Source organism: Etheostoma spectabile, chromosome 7 (genome assembly GCF_008692095.1).
Source record: "Etheostoma spectabile isolate EspeVRDwgs_2016 chromosome 7, UIUC_Espe_1.0, whole genome shotgun sequence".
Lineage (NCBI taxonomy): Eukaryota > Metazoa > Chordata > Actinopteri > Perciformes > Percidae > Etheostoma > Etheostoma spectabile.
Window position 1 is genome coordinate 21732929 of NC_045739.1, and position 9650 is coordinate 21742578.

The 9650-nt window shown below is 42.4% G+C and overlaps 1 long non-coding RNA gene across 1 annotated transcript in view; it reads left to right on the forward strand.

The window, feature by feature from the left end:
• The window catches only part of LOC116692617 (uncharacterized), a 27306-nt gene that overhangs the window by 7455 nt on the left and 10201 nt on the right, over nt 1-9650 (forward strand). Inside the window, exon 2 of the long non-coding RNA XR_004332737.1 lies at nt 2963-2970. This is a non-coding gene — a long non-coding RNA (uncharacterized LOC116692617). The remainder of the gene's footprint in view (nt 1-2962; nt 2971-9650) is intronic.

Genomic DNA, 9650 nt, shown 5'->3' on the forward strand with positions numbered 1-9650 from the left:
GTGTGTGTGTGTGTGTGTGTGTGTGTGTGTGTGTGTGAGAAACCTTGATCAAAGTGACTAGTAACTACTGTCGAAGTACAATATTGGACAGTAGAAGTGAAGTAGAAGTATAAAGTAGTTACCTCACACTCCCATTGTTGCAGTCTTAAATAGAACACCAACTGTAATTAAAGTAGGGAGGCCCAAATCAGCCTTCATTGATAGTTAAGACTTTACTATTTCTTCTTTATCAAGATGTGATGTTTCACTTTAAAGCGTGCAGTGCATTCTTGCTGTCTTCTCCGTCAGGTTAAGCCCTCTCTGGCCTAAATATCCTAGACATTAGGAGTCATGTGGCTGGAGTTCCCTTCTGTCATTGGCTCTTGGGTGCTCCCAGTTTGGGCCAGTCTCCCCGTGAGGAATGAGGTCACTGGGACTCTGTGTCCTGGAAAGCTGTGTCTGGAGGTCAGCAGCTCAGGACTTGCATGCAGATCCCTCACATGCAAACAGCTCGTCTTGTGTGACTAAGTGAAGCTGTGACTTGGAGACAAACTGACGGCGCTTTGCTCATTAAGAGGTAACCTAGAGAGCAAGACCTTGACCTAGTGTCCTGCAGAAACCCTTTACATTTTGTTTTCAATGCAGTTGATGGCTGAACTGGTTTCCACCTGAAACAAAACGGGTGTACATCAGTCTGACGCTGATCTACTTACGTTGTTCTACTTTGTTGTCTGTGTTTGCCAAGTGAAGGAGCACAAGTGGTGTTTGTCTGCTGCTGTATGCCAACAGCCCACACACAGACTCAGTCTTTAATCATATTAGGTCCGAGGCTGATGCTACATTTACGCGTGGGCAGCTGTTTTCATAAATGAACATTTTAACCTCTCAGTTTTCAAAAATAACATTGTGCACAGTTGTCTGTTTTCAGAAAAGTGTTTTCTTACACATACCCGTGTGTATATGCCGTCAAGAGCATGCCGAACCTGTAGGTGGCAGTGTAACGAGAAGCTCAAGCCCTCGTTAGACGTTTTCTCATACCTGAACTTGCGCATCGGCCGAGACTGAATACTGATCCAATACCATTGTGTCATATATTTTATTATGTTTTGACAACTGTACACAACTATACCTGTATGGCTGTGATTTCTATCTTTGTTGTCAGCTTGGCTCACGTTAAACTCCTTGTGAATCACAAACACAAACTATGTACTCCACAGAACTTTCTTTTATCATCCACTTTGCCAGTCAGTTATAACTGAAAAAGAATAAACTACTTGAAAGTAGATTTTCTGTAGGGCTTTATTACGTGGTATCGGATCGGTGCATTAACTCTAGTACTTCCCAATACCAATACTAGCATTTTAGGCAGTATCGGAGGCGATACCGATGTTGGTATCAGAACATCTCTAGCAACACAGTAAAGACTCTCACATTGAGCTGAAATGGCAACGCTGTGCTAAGGGTTAAGCCAATGTTTTTTGGGGGGGTAACGCCATTCACTTTACCGGAGGTATTGACAACAAAAAAGGCCCCGTGTCTTGAGAAGCTCAAGCTTGTTGTTTCATTATTCACTGTTAACTCAATTCATATCATCTTTGCCATCTCTTTTTCCTCATACGCTACTCTCCGTTACCGCTCGCTCTCCTTTTGCATCAACACGGGCACTGACGTCACTCGCTTAAGGCACCCTGCCATTCTCGCTGCTTTTTACGCTAGTCTCTTGAGGGGGTTGCGGTTAACTGCCATACCGCGGTGATATGGTGCTTCGTCACCACCTTAAGAAAAACAATATACCGTCACAGCCCTAGCTGAGATTTATAATAACATGTCATTTTCTGTATGGATTCTGCCTCTGTCGCCTAGTGCTTGCTCTTGGTGGGAATTGTTGGGTTTCTGTAAATAACATCCCAGTGTACGGTCTAGACCTGCTCTTTTATGAAAAGCGCAGTGAGATAACTGTTGTTGTGATTTGGCGCTTTATAAATAAATTAACCCATAGTTTTAAGGTTAAGTTGTTATTAAATATAACATTTTGGCTTCCGGTAATCAGGTATTTTATCTGCTGAACCTTTAAAAGTTATTTGACAAACCAACCAGATTTAATTGACAAAGCACATCAAAGCCTACCCCTGATCTGTATCTGGTTTGTTTAATATGTACGTAGTTATTACTTTCTAAAATATCTGTTAATGTTCTGTAGTCATTGTTTTCAGTAAATCGTTCATAAACCTTTGTGTGTGTTTATTACTCAGCGCGTCGTCACATCCGCGCCACCCGCCACCACAAGGGAATTCTCACCTGTGGGAACACTGCGTACACACACCAATTTGATGAATTTGTGGTTGTCTTTGATATGTCAAAGTGTGTGTGTGTGTGTGTGTGTGTGTGTGTGTGTGTGTGTGTGGTGTGTGTGTGTGTGTGTGTGTGTTGTGTGTGTGTGTGTGTGTGTGTGTGTGTGTGCGCGCGTGTGTGTGTGTGCGCGTGTGTGTGGGGAGCTTGAATCAGCATTTGAATGTGTGCGCAAATGGGTGCTTGAGTGTATGCTCATGTACTTTTGGAGGACCTTCCTTGTGTGCCCCACCCTTCAAAGACAAACGACAACAGGCTGGTTGCCAACATTTGTTTCTTTCTTCGTGCCCTCTATTTTCTTTTTTTTTTGCCATTCCCAGAAGGCCATGATTCCTCACTGCACGTGACAGAGACTCAGAGGCCCTTTGCCTGTCACCAGTGCCTCTGGCTGTTTTGAGGTCGCTGTTTAGCAACATGCTTCTTGTTAACCATTATTTACCCTGCCCCCTCCACACTGGGCCCTCTGACCTAGTAACCAGAGAGCTCAAACAGACAGCTTTTTAATGTCTGAGTGTGTTACAGATCCCAACTCTTGTGTCACATTGGTTTTCTTTTTTATAATTCTGTCTTTATGTAGCTGTAGACTGTCTGCAGAGTTGCGTGTGAGGGTATTACAGTACAAATAGAGGAAAAGGTCAAGACGTCGAAATTGCAGTGTTACAACATGTTTGTTTTATTTACTTTCTCAAACGGAAACCAAGTTGTTTTAGTTGATACATACATTTTTTTTAAACTGTATACTTCAACACAACAATGTGAATCAGTCAGTGGTGGCATATTTTCTCTTCAAAGTTTCAATGGACTACATTTATTAGGGCGCTCCAGTTGTACACAAACGTTTTCTGTCTCTAGCCTGTGAAAACAATGATAGTTGTCTTCTTTTGCTTTTGAATCCCTGGGCTAAAAAGAAAATCTCACAATACCCTGGCACTTAAGTCTCTGCACTGGCTCCTTGTTGCATATTAGATTCAGTTTAAAAGTCATACACTTACGTACAGTATAGAGCGTTGCGTGGGCAGGCTCCTGCGTATGTGTCTGCATATTGAATGCTTTTCCTCCTCACTTCCAGTCTTCTGTTTCTGTGGTTTGTTTAAAAATCCGATAGCCGTATGCCTGTTTAGACAGGCGTTTTGTTGACCCGTACGCACCATTGCCTGCACTTTCAATATTATTGTGTAATACTGATTGTGTATTGTGTTTCCATTCTGTTTTGTGGTTGCCACTGTAAAGCACTTAGTAACTTATGTCTGTGAAAATTGCTTTATGATTACATTTCACTTACTTACTTTTGGGGGAGCTTTCAAGTTTAATTGGGGTTATTTGGGGTTGGATTTTTAAAGAATAGTTCAGCATTTTGGGAAATATTGTATGCTCATTTGAGTTCTTGTTGGGAGTTAGATGAGAAGTTTGAAACCTCTCACAGGGTTCGAAACAAGTCACAAATTAGAAGGTTTAAATAAGCCCAAAATATTGGCTTTGTCTGTTTGCAGCACGTTTGAGTATGTGAAAGTCTGCTTGGAAGTCCCTTTTGGAATTTGAATGTCAACCGCCATCTGTTATCATTCGTGAAATAACATGGCCAAATTCAACATGAAATTTGAGTAGATAAGTGTTTGGACCACAGCCAAATACTTTGTCACCCACGTTCTTACAAAGAAGCATTTTTGTTCATTTTGTACATAAGTCTAAAGACTGTTGTCACTCAGCTCAGTTTTGAGTTTCTCAGGAGATTTGATTGCAGGCTGGTGCAGTTTGGTATCTTCACCAACTGAGGATGCAGGGTGAAAGAGATTGGGCCTGCTTGGGCATGCCAGTGTATAATGTGAGCAGTAATGTGAGATGTTAGCATGTTGTGTCCCTGCATTTGTGGAATGTGTGTGTGTGCTCTGAATGATTTTGGTATGAGAGAAAAGAGCTAGAGCTGCAGTAACTTTACACCCCTTGTCCTCTCCAGTGGTCACTATAAAAAGACATTTCCAGCTGATGAATCAAAAAAGAAAACTGTGAATAGAGCTAACCGTGTGTTTTTAGTAAACATCCTGGGGAAGGGTTATAATAGACGTATCATTGTGTTGGTAAGAGAGCATGTGTGTGCATCTGTGCATCATGGATCACAGACTATTTGGCCAAATGAGAAGGCACCACACACACACACACTAATACTCGTAATCCACCTGCCTCCTCTGTGTCTGCGAGCGAAGGCGCGTGTTTTGATGCATGGAGGTGCTTTACCACTGCCAGAGGGCGGGCTGCGATGCTCACAGGTATGTAAGTTGAAAATATTTCCCCCTGGCACAGAGATCATGTAGCTTTCACTAAATGTGTGAAAAAAGACTGACATAAGAGGAGCAAGAAAGTTGAAGAGAGGAATGAGACAAAGGGTAGACAACGGGACGTTCAAAGACATGGGAGGTGAGTGGAGGTGAAGCAGAGAAGTGAGGAGGAAATTGATCTATTTAACAAGAAAAAATGTTTTGCCGAAAGATATATGAGAAGAGGAACAGCGATGATAAATACGATTATCAGCCAGGCCCAATCCTTGGAATGAGGGATGCTGCGTGGGAGGGGAGGAGAGGAAGGAAGGGAGGAGAGTGTAATTGATAGTATTAACAGAGGTGGAGAAGGTGTCAAAATTTGTTGACCCAGCTGACATGTTTATTGTCCTATCCCATCGACTCCCGCTGTGCTTTTTTGACTTCAGAGCTGCCGATTGCTTCTCCACCACAGCGAGGAGCCTGAATGTAAGTCCGCTCACTGCTGCTGCCTCCGGATAATGACTGACCACTGCGTGTGTTTGACTTTAGACTGTGGGTGTGAGTGCCTGACTATGTGTCGGTTTGTGCTTTTTTGTATGTGTGTGTGCCACAGGGAGGTTGGTCTGGTGCACCCTGCCCTGCTGACTCCTTTAAATAAGCACCGCTGTGTGTGTGTGTGTGTTTGGACTGTAAGGAGCAGTAAGGGCAGCTCAGTCGCTGTGTGCATGAAGTGAAACTTTTCCTGGGAATGGTTAAAAGTGCATTGTAACTGATTTTAGTTTTTGTTTTAACTGGACACAAATCTTTATACAAACTCACAGGATACGTATATTCCTGTAGTTAAAGCTTCTGTTGAACCACTGTTTTGCAGGCCCTAATGACAGGATATCCTCGACCACACCTCCATCATAATCATATTATTTTCTTTCATAACCGTCGGTTATCCCACTTCCCTACATTGACTTTCTCACTTACTTAAAATACATTATCTCAGAAGGATCTATTGGAAAGGAAAGACTAATGTTATCTAGAATAACTTGGAAGTTAGGGGTGTAGTAGAGGGTTCGGCCCCCTCTCCCATTCAGACAGATTTCCAGCTGGACAGGCCAATCGCAACCGTTTATCTCACATGGGGCGGGTCTAAGACAAAGAGTGACAACCTCAAACTGTCTTCTAAAAACCAGATGTTTCTGGTCAAATATGAATCAAAATGACGTTACTGTATTGCCTATTTTTTTTACTTTAACACATATGAGTTGTTGCTATAATTTGAGGAAGTTTGTGATCCAGGCAGCCATCTTCCTGCTTCAAATCGGATCAAGCACTATGCATGGGTTGCTTAGCGCAGCGTCGCTTGGTTGCTCTAATTGGTTGTAGGTCTATATAATTGCGTGGAGGCATTTTGGTCTGTTGATAACGCCCCTTGGAAGTCGAAAATGAACTGAGGGGTTTTCTTTTTTGTCAACGGTATTTCATGTTAATATCGCCAGAGTCAGCGTTTAATGACGGCAGTGCTGTCTCGTCATATAGCCTGTCGTTAACAAATGTAACACTTCAGCTGAGGTGTTAATTTCCAAACAGGCTTAGTGGCTTGATGGTTAACATTTAAGTATGGATTTGATTTGCCGGGGTGATTTGCCGACGGTAATGTTATTAGTGCCATGAGTTAGCACACTTGAACAACCGGACCAAGGTGAGCATAGAGTCTTGAGTGAGAAGGAAGAAGTGGTGAATTTACAGCTCTCAGCAACCTAATACTTAACCTAATTTAAGCAGGGCTTTTTTTGATAGAAATCATATTTGTATTTAGTGTCCTCTTAGCGTAATGCTGAGGGAATTTAAGATGGACCTTTTATTGTGAAGGGTAGACACGGAAGAGCCAGCCTGATGGCAGCGCTTTTTATCCCTCAACTTTTTTTCCGCAGCCACTCAGTTTTATTCAGTTTTATATCCACCGCTGTGCAAACTCCCCCAAATTCATTGGGTACTCAGAAACCAAGTGTGAACGGTTCATGAGATATTTCAGAGACAGAGCACACACACACACACACACACACTTTTACATACATACCGAGGCTTCCATTTTAGATGTCTAATCATATACATAGAAAGTAGCGTCAAACTTTAGACTGAATTTAGCAACACCTACTGCTCGGTCTTTCCCAGGAAAAGTCCTCTTGTGAACAGGAAGGATGTATTTTATATTTTCAGCTGCAGAATGGCAGCAGTTTGTTCGGAGCAAGCAGGAAAAGGCCGGCATTTTCATGAGAAGCAATAGCATTCATAGCCGTAAAGACACAGAAAAGTGTGCATTACAAAAACTGATAGAACCTGAAAAGAAACCGCCTTCACAGTACTGTCCACACAATGTAATTGATCTCTGATTTGTGTCTATATTGATTGTTTTCTTCATGATGATTGCTGGTGACACTTTTCCTTTTCCTGTACCACTATATCAGCATGGCTAAATGAATCATTGCTCCCATTTCCTGCATTACAGGTCCCAATGCTATACAGTAGGTAGTGGACATGGCACTTCAAAAGAAAGACAGGGTAATGAGAAAGTGTCAGAGATCAGGTGACTGCTAGGAAAAGCTCTTGCTTCCTGCTCTCCTAAGTGTCTTCCTGTTTCTCGACAGAGGGGGCGGAGTCTTCCAAGGCAGCAGGAGCGGAAGGAGGGGACTATATGAGCCTAAGGAGCAGACAGACGCTCAGGTTAGTGTTCATTTGGATCGCACACAAACACAGGAACACACCACGCTTACCGGCACATTGGCTCTTGTGCCGAGCAGACTCAGAGCTCCTACTTGCTTCTTACAGTGAAACTCGCAACTACTGGTTTTCCTGTTTTAAGATCCTACTGTGACTCGTATACATCATGTAAGTAAACTTTACCTTCTGTCCTGTTTGAGCAGATCAGAGTGCCTCCAGTGTGTAGACTTGGGGCAGAGTCTGTGTACTTAAAAAGGGGGGAGGGCTTGTTGATCTGGCAGATATCAACAGCAAACTTTGACTTATAGACTTCTGTCAATATGTCTTTTGTGAGTTAAGCTATTGCTTTCTTTTTATGGCCTGTTTATATAAATGCCTTCAATCCATTGTTGCTATTAATATGTTAAACCTAGCAAGAAGCTCAGTGTAAGTCTTAATTCTGATAGTAGACCATACAGAGCCATTGAAATGCCCTATTATTATAGAGGCAGCTCTTGTCTCTTTCTGTGCTCCTGCCTTGTGCTTCCTTGTCCTTGGGATGGAATGCCAAATCTAAAAATACTGGTCTTGATTATAACATTTGGCAGCTCTGCTCCAGGACTATTTTCATTCCCACAGCCCTCACAGCAGTAACAGGGTGAGAAGCTGCCCGGCAGGCTGGCAGAGTGGATGGATTGTACCTCTAACAAGTTTCATGTTGATGTTTTATGTCAAGCAGAGAAGGAAAGTGTTTCTCACTGCTAACATGACAGAGGTACTTTGGTTCATGGTGTTGATAAGAGACAAAGATGTAACGTTTTATGAGCTTATTTGTTTTCTTTTCTCTCTAAGATGCATGGAGTTACTTCAGTTTTGAAAGCATGTAGGTGTATGGGAAAGAAAGAAATCTCTAGCACATTAGGCTGTTGGCTAAAACGAACAACAACAAGCTTTTCATCACTGCTATTTAGACTTTCAGCACCTTTCTCTGTCAGTGGATAGGTAATTGGGGATTATCAAGGGTTAACAGTCAGTTGGAGGAGGTGTGTGTGTGTGTGTGTGTGTGTGTGTGTGTGTGTGTGTGTGTGTGTGTTGGTGTGTGGGTGGTGGTGATGTGTGTGTGTGTGTGTGTGTGTGTGTGTGTGTGTGTGTGTGTGTGTAAACCCTCCCAGTATCCAAGCCAACAGTGCGGCCTAGCCATTGGGGCGACTCCACAGTGACCACTCTCCCTCCCACCAGTGTGTGAGTATGTGTGTGTGATGTGGCTCTGTAGCTGACTACGGACAGCGTCCATGCTTGCGTGTCTCTGGAATGTTTTCATCACCACGTTATGGGGGGGGGATTTTCTCTCTCTCCCTGCAGTTTTGGTTTGCCTTCAGCCTCTATTGTTGCAGCCTAGACGTGTTTGTGTTTTAGACTATTCATGTATGCAGTTCTTTATCTTTTAGTATGCAGTTGGCATGTAATTGCATTAGAGTGCTTGTCTGTCTGTATGTGTACATACGTCTCCATGTGTGTGTATGTGTTTCCTGACAGATTAGCTCCAGCTGAGTGAGGCGAGAAAAAATGCCTCACTCCTCTGATCCAAACAAAGACACACTTAAAATTACACTCATCTCCCAAGATCTACAGTATCTATCAGTTTGCAGGATATCATCACAGTTTTTATAATCAGCAGAAATTATTTGCAGGATCAGAGTTTTTTTCACCCTCTGGAGGATCAGCAATGCCAGAATCCCTTACGGGCATTGTAAATCAGAGGGGTTGTAATCCTGCATGCCAGTTATCCAGTGCAGAGAATATTTATATATTTATATAAATATATAATATAGGATGACTTTTTGTACTTCAAACAAGACCTTTAAGTTGCCTGTCGTCCTTCAAAATGTACCAGAATTCGTCATGTTTTGTAATAGTGTTGCACTTTTCAAAGTGCTCGGTATAATTTGGAAGAAAAAAACTGAAATCCACATAACTTCATCTACTGGGTTATGCCAACGGAGTGCAGTAACAGTATTTAGATTGGGAAGTTCTCTGGCTATCTAGCAATGACAAAAAGTAATTTTTTACCAACAAAAAAACTAGCGACCGTTTGTAAGATGCCACTTCTAGTTGGTGATACCTCATTTTATTTCCAACTTTAAATACAGAAGGATGAATGAAAACATTTTTTATTAGTGCATTACGACGTTCATGTGACAAATCGTATTTCTTTTTTTTTTCTATGTATCCAATGTGGGCCAATGGCAGATGTTATAATATGTTTATCTTGGCTGCCGCGTTTAGTTTTCCTCAGGGAAGACTTAGCCACCTGCTCTCCACTGATTACCTACTCAGTCAAAACTCTCTTCCTCTCTCACACACACACACACACAC